The sequence below is a fragment of the Megachile rotundata genome, chromosome 2 (genome assembly GCF_050947335.1).
Source record: "Megachile rotundata isolate GNS110a chromosome 2, iyMegRotu1, whole genome shotgun sequence".
NCBI lineage: Eukaryota > Metazoa > Arthropoda > Insecta > Hymenoptera > Megachilidae > Megachile > Megachile rotundata.
Genome location: NC_134984.1, coordinates 18,475,863 through 18,494,947, shown reverse-complemented (window position 1 = coordinate 18,494,947; position 19,085 = coordinate 18,475,863). Strand labels below are relative to the sequence as shown.

General features: G+C 39.3%; 1 protein-coding gene across 3 annotated transcripts in view; it reads right to left on the bottom strand.

The window, feature by feature from the left end:
- The window catches only part of fz2 (frizzled 2), a 141,892-nt gene that overhangs the window by 47,195 nt on the left and 75,612 nt on the right, over nt 1-19,085 (bottom strand). Inside the window, exon 1 of one of the 3 annotated variants that reach the window (XM_076529016.1) lies at nt 16,533-17,117. The exons of the other annotated variants lie outside the window; for them this stretch is intronic. The gene's annotated coding sequence lies outside the window, so the exon portion shown is untranslated. Of the gene's footprint in view, nt 1-16,532; nt 17,118-19,085 lie in introns of those variants that run through there. 3 annotated transcript variants of the gene reach the window in all.

The window sequence follows — 19,085 nt, the reverse complement described above, 5'->3', positions numbered from 1 at the left end:
GCCCAACCCACCTACGTACTGAACATTAATACCGGCTATTTTCTCGGCAATATCCATGTTGCGATAACGGATCAAGATTATGTGACAGAGTGGACGGTCAGGTGACAGCTACAGATTCTAAATCTTCATATTGTCGCTTCGTATCTGGACTACATTCTTATCGGGCTTCGAAATCCTCTAATGCACTAAATTTACTGGATTCTCTCAGTACTAAATTCCCAAACTGGTTATCCACATACTGAAAATTTCTTAATAATACAATTTTTAAATGTCTATATGAAATCAGCAAATTTTTTGATTTTACAAATTCTTAACTCTCAAACAACTAAATTTGCAAATAATTTCTGAATAATAAGATTTTAAAAATAAAATTTTTAAATGTCTATCTGAAGTCATCAAATTTCTTGAATTTCCAAACTCTTAATTTTCAAACAACTAAATTTGCAAATTCCAATTTTCACATCCCTAAATTTGCAAATCCCAATTCTCAAACCCTTAAGTCTGCAAAGCCTTAAATTTCTAAATCCAAATTCTCAAATCCCTAAATTTTCAAATCCCAACTTCTGATAACCCTAAATTTCCAAATTTCCAAAATTCCCAAACCCTTTTCCCAAATCCCCAATCTCCCAAATTTCCCAAATTCCAAAATTCCCAAATTCTCACACCCCTAAATTTTCAAACCCCAAATTCTCACATCTCTAAATTTCCAAATTTCCTAAATTCACAAATCCTCTTCCCAAATTCCCAATTTCCCAAATTTTCCAAATTCCAAAATTCCCAAATTCTCACACCCCTAAATTTCCAAACCCCAAATTCTCACATCTCTAAATTTTCAAATTTCCTAAATTCACAAATCCTTTTCCCAAATTCCCAATCTCCCAAATTTCCCAAATTCCAAAATTCCCAAATTCTCACAACCCTAAATTACCAAACCCCAAATTCTCACACCCCTAAATTTCCAAACCCTAAATTCTCACATCCCTAAATTTCCAAATTTCCCAAATTCCAAAATTTCCAAATTCTCACACCCCTAAATTTCCAAACCCCAAATTCCCACACCCCTAAATTTCCAAATTTCCTAAATTCCCAAACCCTCTCCCCAAATCCCCAACTCCCCAAATTTCCCAAATTCACACCACCACAATTCCCCAAACTAAAACCCCATAATTCACCCCATAAACTATTCCACTCAACACTAAACCCAAACCATCTCTTATCTCCCCACAATTTTTATCTGAACCCAAAGATAAGAAAAATCTAATTACCAGAAAATCCAAGAATAGACTTGCCACAGATCGCTTTCGATTTTCTACCAATTTAAGAAAAAGTGAACGGTGTAACACCTTTGAAGATTCTCCATGAGACTCTCTCTGTTCTTCAACGCGTTATTTGTTTAGGCAGTGCTCGATAGCGTGCCGCGGACCTCTTTGAATCCCAAAAGTAACTCGAAACTGCTAAACGTTTACGGACTTTTTAAGGCTGGCGGCCAGTTTGCGATGGGGCACGCGTTCGATAACGATCAAAGCCACTTTGTCGGGCTGTTCTTACCGAGTACCGGTGAAACTCGCGATATTTTCCGTGCGGTGTCACATTACCACGCGGAATCCTTGGAAAAAGTGCGGCAAATGCGAACATTATACTGTATCAAGTATCCTGTTTTCCCTTTGTTGTACTCCGTTTAATTTCTTGGAACTCCGGCGCGGTGTGATCCACAGTCTCGCTATATGGCCCTACATTCTCTACTTCCCTGTTTTTAAAATTGTACTTTCACAACGTGGGAAATTTGTGTCCATAGAAATTTGTAAATTTAAAAATTGGAAGTCTTGTACCTTTACAAATTTAAAAATTAAAAAGAATTACATCCTTAAAAATTTTTAAAGTAAGAGACAACCTTTGACAAATTAAAAAATTTCTACCCCTAAACATTTTTACATTAAATTATTGAATTATTATTAAATATTGAATGAATTCTTCATTAAACATTGAAGAATTTTTTAATTAAATTTGAACATTGAACAATTCTTAAATTAATCTTAAAAAGTTGAAAATTAAGAAACAAATTTAAAAACGAAGAAATTAAAAAATTTGGAAACTTGAAAGCTGAAAAGCTTGTAATAGTAAAAATAAAGAGTTTGTAAGAATTTCTAAGAAAGTGGAATTTGAAAAATTTTTAAGTTGAAGAAAGATGAGCTAAAGTATGAATTATGCTAAAAGTGATAGCCAGATACTTTTCCAACAAGCATTGTTACTATTCGTCTCGTTTTTCTTCCGCTTTCATTCATACATTTAAACTTTCACTCCTTAACCGCGGCCTTTGTCTCGCTGGTATATTGTTCTCTTCTTTCTTAACTTCTTACGAGCCACGTTGAAGAGATAAAAGATAACTGAGAAGGGCGAGTGGATGCTGTACGAGCTTAGAAACCGTGACTCTGACTATAGTATTGTAGCTGAATACAATTTGTATTTAGACTCAACGAATTGTTCTTCGTAACCGTGCGGAACTAACATGGCGTCCTCTGCTCCTCTCGCGATGGTCGTCGAGTATCTTCATTTTTTAACATTTTTTACTATTGTAATAATTATTAGGAGTAAATAGTAATGATATTAATTCTGTAGTTAATTATGGATTTGTCAAAATGAAATATTTCGTCTGAAGATTATTTTTATTAGTTCTTTACGAAGATAATTTGTAAGCAGCAATTTTAAAACTTGCTAGTTGAAAAGTTAAATGAATTCTTTTGAGGTTATTTCTCTGTTAATAACTCCCACTCTCTCTGAAATATTGTTTCACTCTGTTTGTACATCACACGTGTTGTATTATAGAATCAGTTAAAAAATGCTTACTTCAAATTACTGTCCTAAACAAAATGGTTACCTCTCGAAGGGTTAATTCGACATTCAAGCTTCGAGTGAATAAATAAGTAATAATTGTTAAGGGATCCTGAAAATTTGACCAGCCAAAATGTGGATGCAGTTACATAACATAAAGTGCAGTTTATGTAGCCGCGTATCATCCCTTATCACCGCGTCTTCACCCCATATTTGTTGAATTTCCATCGCGTTGAAGCCCGCACAGAAGCCCCGGAGACAACAAAGGAACAATTCTTTCCCCTCTGAGCGCTATCTCCTTTATTTATCTATCGGTCATTCGTGGAACGAGAACCACACGGATTCCACCCTCGAAGAGTTACGATCACCGATCTCGCCAGGATTCACCGAGCTCTCCTGACCTCTCGAAGGGACGATCCCTCCTCCTCTATCGTTCGATGCAGATTCCAGAGGCCAGAGCCGGCGAACAGAACGAAACGTTGGAGAACGGAAAAAGAGAGGAACACGGTGAACGAGGCAAAAGGCCGAAGCAACGAACAGGCAACCGAGAGCAAACGGCCGGTAACCGAAGGGAAAAAAGAGAGAAGAGAGAGCCCGTCTCGCAACTGGTGTTAACTCGCATGGCTCGGAGAAGACCACAACGACGACGACGACCACGACCAGCACGCCGTGCCCATTTTTTTCGACCCTTTTGCGGCGCGCACCCGTTATGCAGATACGTGCCTCTCCACCGGCGCTGTTCCTCGAATCGTGCTTCCTACACGGACACACCAACAATAATAACAACCGGGATACACTAGGACACTCCCGTGAAATTATGCTGAATTGTGTAACTTGCAGATGAAATGTGGACTCGCGTAGGAACTGACGCAGATGGCCAGGAGTCGATGGAGTACCTTCTAGGGGGTGTAGGAACTATAGGGAGGTGTCTTTAGGAAATATGAACTCATGGAATTTTTAACATTAAACCTACCGGCGTATAATGTGTACTTATGAAGTTAAAAAATAAATAAACGAGAGACGAATCATGAATTAGTACACACATTTATTTTTCATCTTGATGAAAATCAATGCTGATTTCAAGGAATGTACTTTGACATGTGCATCTTATAATGAGAAACTTGTGGAGCGGTCATTTGACCGGTTTGGTAGTTTTAGTGTTAAGTTACATGAATTTGCACTTTCACACCCCCAAACTCTTACATTCCTAAATTTTTAAATTGCTGAACTTACAACTTCCTAAATATCCAAATTTCTAAATATGTAAACCTTTTAATTTCTAAATTTCTAAATTCCTAAGTGCCCAAAACTCCAATTTTCTAAATACCTTAACTTCCAAGCTCTCAAATGTCCAAATCCCAAAATTTCCAAACTCCACATACCACTTCATCAAATTTATAAATTTGTAAATTTCTAAATATGTAAACCCCTTAATTTCTAAATTCCTAAGTCCCTAACTCTCTACGTTCCTAAAACTCCAACTTCCTAAATACCTTAACTTCCAAACTCTCAAATGTCCAAACCCCAAAATTCCCAAATTCCACAAAAAGATTACCATCTCCTCAAATTTATAAATTTCCAAATTTCTAAATATGTAAACCCCTTAATTTCTAAACTTCTAAGTCCCTAACTCTCTAAGTTCCTAAAACTCAAAATTTCTAAATATCTTAGCTTCCAAGCTCTCAAATGTCCAAATCCCAAAATTCCCAAATTCCACATACCACCTCCTCAAATTTATAAATTTGCAAATTTCTAAATATATAAACTCCCTAATTTCTAAATTCCTAAGTCCCTAACTCTCTAAGATCCTAAAACTCCAAATTCCTAAATACCTTAACTTCCAAGCTCTCAAACCTCCAAATCCCAAAATTCCCAAATTCCACCTAAAGATTACCACCTCCTCAGAATTATAAATTTGCAAATAATTGCCAACCCTCACTATACCAAACCCCTAACTTCTAAGTTTCCCCCGATTTCCGCCCAGAGTTCCGCCATTTTCCATCAAATCTACCCATGAAAATTAGGTTATGTCTCCGTCACAAAAATAACGATATTAACCTACATACCGTTACAATAAACATAACTGATAAATATTATCGATGCATATCTCCATAAATGAAGACGGATACACGTAACAATCTGCTTATTAATCCCAATCACGCTGACAAATCTCCGCCATTTGTCAAACTGTTTCAGTTAATTAAAATAACCGCTTCGAGCTAAATATATAACGAGTCCGCCAGCGTGTAATTTTCAACGACTCGGATATTGTAAAAGAGCGCATGAAAATAAAGTACCGAGCCGGATTCGCGGGATTCGAAACAAGTTTCAATAAGTGTGCTAATATATATATACCTATCTTTTTCGTATAATTATTGCAACGTCAATATTTAACGAGAACTTAAAACCGAAATTTATGACTTTACTTCTGACGACCACGATAAAGCCATTTTGTATACTGCAAGTTCCACAAGATGAGAGTTTGGGAGAAGTTAATAAGCGGGAAAATAATGTCAGATGGTGGGTACTGTTTTCAATCTAACGTTATCGATCCTCTACACTTTCTAGATTAATTTTGAACGAAAATGATTATATAATGGAGGTATAATCGGTCGGGGTGTTCATAGTAAAATGTGTGATAGGTTCGAGGTGAAATAGGTTCGTGTAATAGGGTGAGATAGCGTGAGGCGGTAATGCAAAAGTGGCAATATAGCGAGAGGATACTATCTTGATAGAGTGATGTTACGGATCTTTGGTTTGTATGACACTACTATAATATTATCATGTATGCAAATTTCTAAAGTGTCTTCTCACAATTTCAAATTTAACAGTTTGGAAAAAATTCCTTAAATTTAACTTTGAAAATTTCCAAGACCCTAAATCGAATCTCCAAATTCTCAGATACTAACAATTCGAATTTAACAACAGAGAACTTCAAAAATTCCCAAACTCTCAGATCAAATCTCTAAGTTCTTAGGTGTGTATTATCAATTCAAATCTAACAATATAGAACTTCGAAAATTCGCAACACCCCAAAATATTAAATCTCCAAATTCTCAGATACTACCAAGTCGAATTTAACAACTTAGAAAATTTGCAAACTCTCAGATCATCAAATTCCAAGTTCCTACATGTGTATTGTTAACTCAAATCTAACAATATGGAACTTCGAAAGTTTTCAGACCTCCAAATTTTGCATATCGAATTCCATCCTCGCAACCCCAAATCAAAACCGATGAAATCCGCATAGATCTCCAAGGATGTTCAAAGTCGGCTCGGTGAATCCCCCAGAAGCTGAATAGCCGAAAAGGGGTTAATTCTGGTAGAAGTTGAAAAAATCCTTGAAAACCTGACGGCATCCCTGTATCTCCGTATTCCAAGGGAACACTTAATTCGACCTTCTATTCGGCATTTAACGCGCGATTTCATTAAACGAGAGGCCGGGATATAGAGAGAGCTTCATCCCGGGTAAGGTTAATCCAGCCGTCTGCGGGTTTCCATCGTGGAACAGGGTAAAAGGGAAGGAAAAAAGGAGGGGGTAGGGAAAGGGAGGAAGAGGCTCCCGGTTGTGCCTCGTACGTCGATTACGGTTTCACCTGCCCACCGGAGAGAAGAGTCAAAGAGACGGTGTCGCGTACGCTTCTTCTTGCGTGCCTGTGTGCGGGCAACGGGCAGAAAAGGGGTGAAAAAAAACCGGGAAAAGGGGGTTGCGTGGGCGGAGGGAAGCGAGCTTGACGCGACATGAAAAGCGCTCGAGCAGAGGGGGAAGAAAGGCGAAGGGAGAAAAAGTCCCGCGTACACACAGCGAGACACACGTTCGCCAAGTTTTTCCGCGAAACAACGGGAGAGAAACAACGCCCGTGACGGTATAATGCCACCTCGTTAAAAAATAATTCATTTAACCACAATGCTTCGACGATGTGCGAAAAGCGAGCTCTATGAGACGAGGCTATGCGACACCCCGCGATATTCACCACCCACCATCAACTATCTATCTCCTTCTTTGTGTACAAACCACCCCTGCTCACAATAACGGATACTGGCTAACAAGGAAGGGAACGTGTAATTAACGCAATAAATAAGTATCGCCAAGGCGAATGTACAATCCTCTACAACCTTTGCTCTCCCTTCGGTTCTACAAATTTTTATATCTACATTTTTGAACGAGATTCTGAATTTATAAATTTTCAAGCCTTTTTTCAAATTTATAAACGGTATACAGGGTGTCTCGTAGCTGGTGTTACTCCTTGAAAGGGGTGGCAAAGGATGTCATTCTGAAGATTTTCTTTTACCAAAATATTGGTTGAGGCTCCATTTTCGAGTTATTAGCAAAAAACACAGTGTGAGCGACAGCTTCGAATATGATAACCGATCGTCGACGTGAACAAACTATGTAAGATGGTCAAATGTGCCCTTGAGTGAAATGAGAAACCCAATACATCAATCAGTAGCAACTACCCTAGTCCAAAATATTTACATCCCCCAATTTTTAAATTCCCAAATTGTTAACCCATCCTCAAAGTTTTAATTCCTAAAACTAGCAAAAGACCTCTTCCTCTCTGTCATATTTTTCACGGAGAATTTGCTTATGACTGTACTTTGAAACTGACATTATTACGGTGCAGACAGAACGAGCTTTCTTTTGTTTTTTCTCCAGGTCCGAGGTTTGTGCTTACTCGTTTAACCTGTTCGAGTCCACGGGTTGCATTACGAGAAGACACCTAGGAACTGGTATCTCTTTTTTCCTCCCGTAGTTGTAATATGTAGATTACTCGTTTTTTCCCTTGACGATTCTAATAAGTTGGTATCGGGTTGCTGTTATTTTAGTTTCGTAGAACGTTGTGGTTACGGTATATGAAAAAATTGTGAATTAATATTAATGCCCTGCGAGTGGTTTCTATTTGCACTTGTTATCGTTAATGGCAATGTTTAACAGGGAAATACGGAGTTACATGGATTTAATGTATCGTGAAAATTACTGACATTTGTAGTACCTGTGCAAATAGCGAAATGACATGTGTGGTTTGACATACGTCAGAAGCCTTTATACAGGGTGCTTCATTTAGATGACAAATTACATTGTTATGATCTTTGAAAAATTAGTGCAAGCTTATAGGATGATTCATTGATTGTAAATTTTTAAATCATATAAAGTTCATGTCTCATTTAGAAGCCTTTATACAGGACGTTTCATTTAGATCACTAATTACGTTGCTGTTGATCTTTGAAAAATTGGTGCAAGCTTATAGGATGATTCAGTGATTGTAAATTTTTAAATCATATAAAGTTCATGTCTCATTTAGAAGCCTTTATACAGGACATTTCATTTAGATCACTAATTACGTTGCTGTTGAACTTTGAAAAATTAGTGCAAGCTTATAGGATGATTCAGTGATGATAAATTTTTAAATCATATAAGTTTATGTCTTATTTAGAAGCCTTTATACAGGACGTTTCATTTAGATGACTAATTACGTTGCTGTTGATCTTTGAAAAATTGGTGCAAGCTTATAGGATGATTCATTGATTGTAAATTTTTAAATCATATAAAGTTCATGTCTCATTTAGAAGCCTTTATACAGGACGTTTCATTTAGATGACTAATTACGTTGCTGTTGATCTTTGAAAAATTGGTGCACGCTTATAGGATGATTCATTGATTGTAAATTTTTAAATCATATAAAGTTCATGTCTTATTTAGAAGCCTTTATACAGGACGTTTCATTTAGATGACTAATTACGTTGCTGTTGATCTTTGAAAGATTGATGCAAGTTTACAGGATGATTCAGTGATGATAAATTTTTGAATCATATAAGTTTATGTCTTATTTAATTTTAGTAGCAGTAGAAATAATTTAGATGAAGTTATATATGAGTCTTGATCAATGAAGTTATAGTCTTGAGTAATTCATGTGAAAATGTAAAATTGTTAAATAGTTTATTTCAAATTTCTGTCCGGCCCGTTTTGCATGATTACAAGAAGAGAATAAATCAGGAAAATTCCCTCCATCTCGAATCCGCTTGAAAACACTATAAAAGGGTAAAAGCGTAACGAACGCAACGGGGTAGGAGATGCTCGCGAGTGTAACGACTGAATTACAAAAAGTGTTGTCGTCGAATTGTCGTCAATTAAGCCGCCATCGAAGTTGAATAAATTTATAAGCCGGAGCCGGGAGTCGATCGATACGGCGGCCACAACTCGTTCACCGGTAGACGTACAAACGACGATAAAACTTGGAAACCACCCTCTTCTACCTTTTTACTCTTTCATGCTGCACCACTTTTCGACTCGTACGTTATCCGAAGGAAGCGTGTAGCAATCATTGTCCGTGTTCGTTCGAAATCGTGTCACGGCCCGATCTTCCGAAGGTGCTTTCCACCCCTTCCAAACATTTTCTTTCTTCCGTCGAGCGCTCTTTTCATGCTGACTTAACGAGACAGAGAGAAAGCGAGCGACGGAGAGAGAGGAGGATCGTTCACCTTCGCCTTTCATGGGGTTTCACGGGCCGGGTAGTCGTCGAGGGTGGACCAAAAAAGGCCATGGATTCTCGGGGAACCCGTTCGCATAATGGGAGACACCTTCGGATGTAGGTTTACCGGATACTAAAGCGTGGAACGCGGTTTTTTGCACCGGGTCCAAGTGGGACGACGCGCGAAACGCCGTCGATAATGACTGCGGGGCCCCGTCTATTCGGGGCCCGCGTGCGCCAGGCCCAACGTATCGAACACAAAAAAACTAAGACATGCATCAAGCCAGAAAAAGAGAATACATGACAAATGGAAGCTAGGAAGAGCGAGGTAACAGGTTGCCTGATCTCATCGCTTTCTACGTTGTGGACGGAAAAAATACTTCCGCGTATTTTACAGCTGTCTTTGTACCGTCTGATCAATCTTTAAAAAAATACATTTTAAAATGAGTTTCGTAGGAGACCTTACAGGGGTGGTTGAGGACGTGGCTTAGTACTTCTGAGATAGATGATATTTTGATTTTATATATACATATTTATGCACTTTTGATATGCATTTCATATATGTACGATCACGTACTTGATACGAGTTGCACATACATGTATTGCATGTATAATTGTGTATCGTATATTGTTTGTATATGCATGCATATGTGAGTGCTATAATATTAATGCAATAAGAAGGGGATGATTTTACGTGCAGATATAAGTTCAAGATATGGAGTAACATTATTTTTAACCGACTTCAAAAAAGGAGGAGGTTACTCAATTCGATCAGTATATTTTTTTTTATAAATATTTTTGTTCTTGAAAAAATTGAACTTGACTATCTACATTAAAATTTGAAGATTTTAAAACAAGTGATACTTTGAACATATCATTTGTTAATTCAGTTGAACATAACTAACTAGTAAATACAATTATTATCAGCAAAATGTGTCCATAATAAATCACCCACTTTTTAACAAAATTATAACAATATAACCATAAATTATTTCTTCTAAAATACCATTCTAATACATCATGTATGAAAAACAGAAGATAAAAATCACATAAGGGTAGTTTAAGAACGTCCCCTTCCAAAAATGTATACCAAACCGCACAAAAAGCAGAATGAATGCATGTTTCAAGTTTGAAAGTATGAAAAAGAGAAAAAGTAGAAAGGCGAGAGAAAATAGAGAAAAGTTTGTCGTTTATCTCTGGGTTGTTTTACGAGCGACTATCGCGCAGCTTCCTTCCTGTCCCGGAGATCCCGACGGTCTCGTTAAATTTGCAGCAGGCCGGGCGACGGCGATGATATTTGCGGCCGTATATTTTTTCTTCGCTCAACCCGCCCCCGATATTTATTCGTCAGCGCGTGTCGTTCGAACGGAAACGTGCTGCGCGATAAATCGGAAACGATTCTTGTTTTTCGCGTATTAAATATTCCTATGCGAGCGCTGGAACACTAAATGAACACTTTACGACTTTCGAATATTTGATTTATGGATTTGGGATTTGACGATTTAGGATTTAATAATTTGAGGAATTTGGGGATTTACTACTCTGGGTTTTGAATTTGGAGATTTGAAAATTTGGGAATGTCAGAAATTTCCAAATATGGCAAACAAATTTATTCAACCTTCAAAATATATTTCCTTGTTCAAATTAATATAAAATTAAACAATTTTGTATAAAAAAAAGATACACACACTGAACAGGGAATTGAACTCTGAACCACAGCGTGCGAGTCAGGGACTTAACCCTCAAGGTATAAAACACTTGAATTTTATTTTAATTATATTTAATATAACACAGTAAAAATATCTCTAATTCGAACAAATAACAAATACCTCCACAAGCATCAAGACAAATTCCCCTACTCGAACCCTCATTTAAATCAGCGAGGTATAAATCGTGCACTCCCTAGAAGGGTTCTAACATCTCGTTTTTCTGTTCGAAAACCGTTCAATCCTAAGCAACCGAGTCATCGAGCACTGGTTCGACCGGATGGCGAAAAAGGAGTTCGAATCGCGTGAAAACCGGACCGTAGGATATCGTCTTCGCGTGAGAAATCTCGCGCGGGAAAAGCAGTGTGTGCGTGCGTCACAAAGGTGAACTAGATGGTAGCGAAACGGGACAGCGATAATTAGTCATGTTAGTCGAGTGACAGTGTGCTCCGGTTGCCAAGCCAATAAGAAGTCGAATCGTGCTCGTTTCGCGTGATATATCGTCGTCCAGGTGGGTGATGTCGCGGACTCGTCGCGATCCTTTTGGCACGTTTCACCGACAACCTCCGGACGCGGACAACGCGATGAATACGTTCCTCGTAACTACCTCGTTCCATGCGTTTAAGACTACCAGCCACGCTGAAATATATAAGCCTCTCGCCCGAGATCTATTGAGAGTTGAAATAGCTCGACACTTCAAGACCCACCTTCAAGATTGATTTTAATACGCTCACGTTTGCTTCATTCACTTACCTCGTTTCGACGTTTATGATTCTTTTATTTTGATGTTTAGAGCAATTTTTATCTTGTGGTATGGATGTGAAATGGACTGAAAATTTTTGATTGGGGATATTGGTATGAGGGATGATGGAAAATGTACTCGGAAGTTCTTTGTTTCTGGGGGTATAGGGATGTGGAAATATGAGTATCAGGATGTGAGAATTTGGAAGTATGTGGATTAGGATATGTGTGGAGTTGGACATATGTGAATTGGATCATGTGAGGATTTTGACATGTGTGAATTAGGGTATGTGAGGATTTTGGCATATGTGAATTAGATCATGTGAGGACTTTGGCATATGTGAATTAGGGTATGTGAGGATTTTGACATGTGTGAATTAGGGTATGTGAGGATTTGGACATATGTGAATTAGAGAACGTGTGAATTTGACAATATATAGATTTGAAAACGTGGGGATTTGGGAATGTTTGAATCTGGGAACGTGGAAATTTAAGAACATGTGAATTTGAGAATGTGAGAATTTGGACATATGTGGATTAGGATATGTGTGGATTTGGACGTATGTGAATTAGATCATGTGAGGATTTGGGAATATGTGAATTAGAGAACGTGTGGATTTGACAATATATAGATTTGAAAACGTGGGGATTTAGAAATACTTAAATCTGGGAACGTGGAAATTTAAGAACATGTGAATTTGAGAATGTGTGAATTTGGACATATGTGGATTAGGATGTGTGATTTTGGACATATGTGAATTGGATTATGTGTGGATTTGGACATATGTGAATTAGATCGTGTGAGGATTTGGGAACATGTGAATTAGAGAACGTGTGAATTTGACAACACGCAGATTTGAAAACATGGAAATTTAATATTTAAATCTGGGAACGTGGAAATTTAAGACCACGTGAATTTAAGAATGTGTAACCTTGTCAACATATAGCATCTAAATTTTTGAACAAGTACGACTATAAATTTCAGACTTCCTAGTTTCCCAAATTGAGAGACAAATAGCGACCGTCTCCCCGATGTTTATCTAAAGAAAGTCCATGTTGCACACAAAGATTTATCGTGAAATGAATTGGTATTACCGTCCAGCGCCAGTTAGCTCGTTGGCCGTTCAAACAGCGATAAAATCAATATCTTGCGAAAGATCACGAATTTTTCAAGACCTTCGAGAAACTCTCGAACATTTCTAAATTACACAGCTCGGACGTAGGTACACGTACTGGAAGTGATTACTAGCCCATCATCATTGGTCACGGAACAAGGTGCGCAACACACACGAAACCCAATCGACCAGTTTCTCTTTCGTGTTGTTAATACTCGACAATCGGCTCCGAACCAAACAACGCTCGTCAACTTTGTTTACCGATGACATCTGTTCGCTCTCGTAATTGCGTACCTGCTATTCATACGCAACGAGGTTACGTTTCGAATAAGGACTCCGATCAAGGACGCTCGTATCTATGCACGACGGAGAGTGTACGTTTATGCAAATATCGAATAAAAAAGGAACGAACCGCACACACACATGCTCGTGTCGTGAAACCACCAGCAACGATTCTTTCACGGTTGCTGGATTGATTGCCGCTGCTACGCTTGTTACGTTCTTTGCCATCTTGCGCGTTGGGATTAATCACCGTATACAAATTAGCCTTGTTAGCATTGACTCGTTCGGATAATTTTGGTACACCGTGATTGGGTACTTGTTTAACAACCATCTGGCGACAGTTGCGATCTTTTATGCATTATTTATGAGCAACTTTGTTTTGCGACTTTTATTTCCGACGCGTTATAAATTGCGTACTCTTCAATTTTCTTGGGGAATTTTTCGACAAACTTGTTTATACTAACAGGGAAATTACGTGGTCTGATTAACAAATTTTTTTTGGTATCTGTAACATTTGCAGAGGATGTGGACGTATTGGGTGATGTTACTGTTATTTGATAGTGGCGATATAACGCGAGTGAAATGTGTTACCATGCATTAACACACTGAGTATATGTAGAATAGTAAAATATAAAATTACTGTTTAAATTTTACTGTAATAATGTTCTGACATCATCGTGAATGACATATCGAGTTGACATTGAGGAATAGTGGCGATATAACGAGAGGATGTCACATTACCATATATTAATATACTAAGTATATGTAGAATAGCAAAATACAAAATTATTGTTTAAATTTTACTGCAATAACAGTGACCTGACATCATTGTGAATGACATATCGAGTTGACATTGAGGAATAGTGGCGATATAACAAGAGGATGTCACATTACAATATATTAATATACTAAATATATATAGTACAGCAAAATACAAAATTATCATTTAAATTTTACTGTAATAACAATGTTCTGACATCATCGTGAATGACATATCGAGTTGACATTGAAAAATATTGGCGATATAACGAGAGGATGTCACATTACAATATATTAATATACTAAATATATATAGTACAGCAAAATACAAAATTATCGTTTAAATTTTACTGTAATAAAAATGCTCTGATATCATCAACCACTAAAACAATAAATAAGTAGCAAAATGTAAGATCACTTAACTCCCGGTATTCAGTAATGCAAACATCTCCAGAAACAATAATAAAGTCACACAATTAAGACAACATTGTAAATAATAGCATTAGTCATAAATCATGAAAGGCCATTAATCTATTAATTCTACTGAGTCATCGGATACTCAATTTCATTTTCAGCGAGCAAGTCTTCATAGATAAGTAAAATTGCGATAGCATCGACATTACACGCTTATTGCGCACGAAATTGTTACATACTTATCCACGTTCGCAACATCGAACGAACATTGATTTTACGCAACGCTTGCTGTACGAACATTTATCCGACACGAAATTCTGTTCATTTTCTAGTTAGCTATCGTCATTTTTTATGGGGGAAATTGTTCAGGTGATTGGCATATGTTTGAAACGGAGCGGACGATCGAAATGGAGCATTATCGACACAAAGACATATTCTTGTTAATTTACTGTCGACTTTTTTTTTAATATTTCAGAATTTATGTGGGGTATATAAATTTCTGAGTAAGGTGGTACTTAATTCATTATTCTTTTCATATATTTTTTTCATATTCCTTCATATACTTTTATTTGTTTTATGTATTTTATATACTTTTATCGTGCATTATGTGTTATACTACATATCTTGTTATTGCATTTGAACGTGTGTTACAACGATTATACTACAAAATAATGAAATAGACATTCAGTAATACTTGCAGTACTTCCATAAATACTTGAACCAATACTTATTACATCTAAAATACCCAATACAATTTGAACCTAAATTTACCCCATTAATTACCACAACAATTTCAGATCAAACGTTTAACCAACTATCGAAAATTTAGTACATGAAAGCTAAACGATAACATAATACCAAATGTTGGCGCGTTTATACGCTGCACAGAGTTTCATAAGCGTCGAGGCTTGTCAGACAGTAAGTTTAACCTGAATCGTTTCAACATTGCCCATAATACCCCTTGTGTCCCAGGCGAAGTATATTATTTACGTACAGCGTGATGCTCCGATAACCAGCCCGTCATAAAGCCAACTTCAAGCGTATTCGATTCACACGTACGATCGATGCACGCCTATATATATTCGCGAAAGTATCTCGAAAGGGTATCAATTATGTTCCGCGGGGAAACAATGGCGCATAAACTGGCATCGCTACACTACCCATCGCTACCATCATGACCGTAACCGTCCATCGCGACAGGCAAATATATTTCCAAAAAAATAAAAAGACGTACGCGTGTACAGGTTTGTTTGCCTGGCTGGGTTCATAAAATTGCTCGCATGATTTTGTGAAACATTATTCCATTCAACGCGTTGGGGACTTTTTATTTGCGATTGTACTTGAGGTCCTGGAGACTTTGGAATTTTTGGAACTGTGTGACTTTGTAGATGTAGTACTTTGACTTAGGGATTTAGGAAATGTAACACGTCGTGATTTTGTAAATTTGAAACTTATAGTGAGGAACTTTGAAAATGTGTGATGGAATTTTGTGACCTTCAGACTCGGGAGCTGGGATGAACTTGGAGACCTTTTTGAACTCTTGAAACTTTCGAACTTGGATACTTCTACTTTTGAAGCAAATAGATATCTTGAAATTTCACGGTTTCGAAAGTTCAGAACTTTGAAACATGGTCGATCGCCATTAACAAAAATGCAAACTAATGAACCAGAGTCTTCAAACTTTTTGGATAAAAAATATGAAATATCTCGCGGGAATGAGGGAAAAGAGTGCAATGCGGGGGCAGTAAGAGTAGGCGGAAGAAGGTTGGGTGAAAGAGATTCGGTAGGCATCGGCAAAATAGAAGGGGAATTGGAAGCAAGGTCTGTCGTTTGGCATTCAGAATGCAGAAGGACCGAAAGAGAACGTGGGGTGGTTGGCTCGGTTGCCTGGAGAGTTTGCGTGCATGTGTTTCTCGTTGGTCCCTATGCACGAGTCCGGTGCGGCGCGGCGATTCGAGAGAAGAAACAGGGAGACACAGCGAAGCGTGGAGGATAAAAAGAGACGGAAGCGAGAGGCCGCAAAATATATGCTGCACGCTCGTGGATGCTCGTTTGCAGCGTTCGTGGAGGGACGGAGATAATCGCGAGTGTAGCGAGCGGGCCTGCGGATAAAGCGAAACGGAAGAAAGGAGAACGCGAAACGGTTCGGCGAGGAGGCTGGTCAATGGTAGGCCGGCTATCGGAACACCCTTCTCGAAAACAAAGCCGGATCTCACCTTGATTTATCGCAGAGTGGTGCGCGCCGCGGTGCTGTGTGCTCTTGTTCGGGTATACAGCCGCCGCCGGGGTAAACTCCCCGGCGAAAATTAATCCATTATCGGCCGAACGAAAACGAAAACGAAATAACAAACAGCAACGTAGCGCTGGAGAAAAGCAGACCACCGTACAGATTCTCGGCTCCTCTTCCGGTCTCTGCTTTTTCTCTCCCCGAGCATATATATATACGCGTACGGCTTTTTCTCTTTCTCGCCGGGTTTCGTCGAATCGTGTATACACTAAAGAGGCCCGGCCACTAAATCAGCTCCGTAAAACGTATGCACGGGTAACGTGTCACGGGAAACAGTCGAATGCTTGCACACGGCAGCGGATCACACAACGCGTTTCCCCTTCCGTCCACGCACAGCCACACCGGACACGTTTCTCCAAATATTTTCCTTGGTGCGCACGCTCCCGCTAGCGACGCGTCCGACGACACGACGCGACGTTCGACGGTGTCGATACACGTGCGAGTCGCCAGATCGAGACACGAACCACCCCTAACGACGACCGAGAACGCACTGACGTGAATGCACCGAAGGAACACGAAAGCGGAGATCCGATCGAGTCGAACGGCGGAGTGGGGGAAGCCCTTCGGCCGACTTCGGAACGCTTCGCCGCGCATGCTCCCTCTCTCCTCCCGCGACCAGTGGATCTCACACAAACGCACGTCTCTCTCAACCTTCGTGTAACTCGATGGAGTCACTTTCTATGTGTACTTTCGACTCGTTCTCTCTTTCTTTATCCCTCTTACCTGCTACCACTGCCAGCCTCGACATGCACACCTGTTTATGCGCGCGCGAGTGCACGCGACGCGTACCGCCTTACCTTTTCGCGGCAGACTCCACACGCGCGATGACGTCACGCTGGGCGCCGTGGCGTGGATAACGAGATGGCCCGAGTCTTCCTCGGGACCCTCGATCGCTAATTATCGTCCTAGAGGTTTCGCCTCGTTCCGTGGCTGCTTTGCTTGTTCCTTTTTTATTTCTCTCTTTTTAACCCGGCAGACGGAGAAATCGTGTTGGCCCGAGAAGGCACCCGGCAGTCACCCCTGCCTCGCCAACGAAGATTTTCGTTCCCCGGTGGCATTAATGATGTCTCGTGTAGGTACAGTCACGACCGGTTCCGCGGGACCTACCTCCTATCAAGATCGAGTATCTACTAGCGACTTCGAGGACACGCGATGGACCCCGACGAGAAACGAACAATTCCCGTCTTAGGTTTCACGCCGTGTGTAAAACACGTACCCTGGTCCACGATGCATTCGAGCACCATCGTGTCGTGTAGGGATGCATTCTTTTTGGCCAAGCCGAAGATCGATCGTTTTAGGGGAGAGGGATCGTAAGATAAAAGGAGGAAGTTTTTTTCACTTTACAATTCTTAGATTCTTTCGCCCCTAAATTTTTCGGTTGGCAAGTTTTAAATTTTGCAGATCTACTTTGGTCATTTAGAAATTTACTTCAAACATTCAGAAATTAAATACTTTAACAAATATTTTAATCATAATTTAATGCTTTTGTTCTCTGTAATTCAGTCACTTGAAAAATTCGTTAGAAAATTTGAGAATGTAGAGGTCTTGAATTTTAAACGTGACCCATCGGTCACGAAGCGGGGTTTGCGACTATCGTGGATTATGGTGTCCCCGGGTCGTCTCGGCGTTCGGGGACGAATTCCGTGAGCGTCGAGCCGCGCAAAAATGAGCGTCGCGTCCGACGTATAAATAACGAAACACCCCCTTGTAGGAGGCTCGTGGAGCCTTGTGCAATAAATAACGTCCAAGCGTAGCACACCTGCAGCGACAAGGCGTGTCCGATGGACGATGAAGTTTAACGTCCTTCCCTCGTTTATTTCTCTGCCCAAAGCTATTGCGAGACGCGTCACCAATAAAATGCTAATCACCCTTGCTCGTTACGTCTCGCGTGCTCTTTATTCCCGCAGTTTTTTAGCGCGACTCTATGGAACGAGCTATGAACGACGTCGGACATTCGTTCACCGGTCATAATGCTAGGGGATATTGCAGTTTCGTGACAGATACATCCGGTACTTTCACTTGTTTCGCTAGCTGGATAAATTATCCACGAACAGCGATGATAGTTTCAACGTGCACTGTGACAGTGATGACATACCTTCTCATGTGCATTTGTCAAAAATTTTCTATTATTTATGATTAATATTTGTGAGGTTAATTATACGAGGGTTAAGTACGTAGCAACTTTTGAAGTCGTAGGAAATTAATTATTGTGAAAATTTATTGAGACAATTTTAGAAATTGACATAGAGTTTTGTAAGGATGGATTTTTGTTTTAATGTGTTCATTGCTGTATGGAGATATTAAGGAGATTTTTATATTATATGCTTTGAGCATGACCGTCTTGCATAGCTGTAGAGGTAGGTCCACATTATGTATAGTTATCGCTTGTCAGAAGCAACACAGAAGAAAAACGATCAGGAGGAAATCCGTCTTCAAGATGGTTCTTAGTCTAAATTACAATTCCGTTTTATTACACGCAACC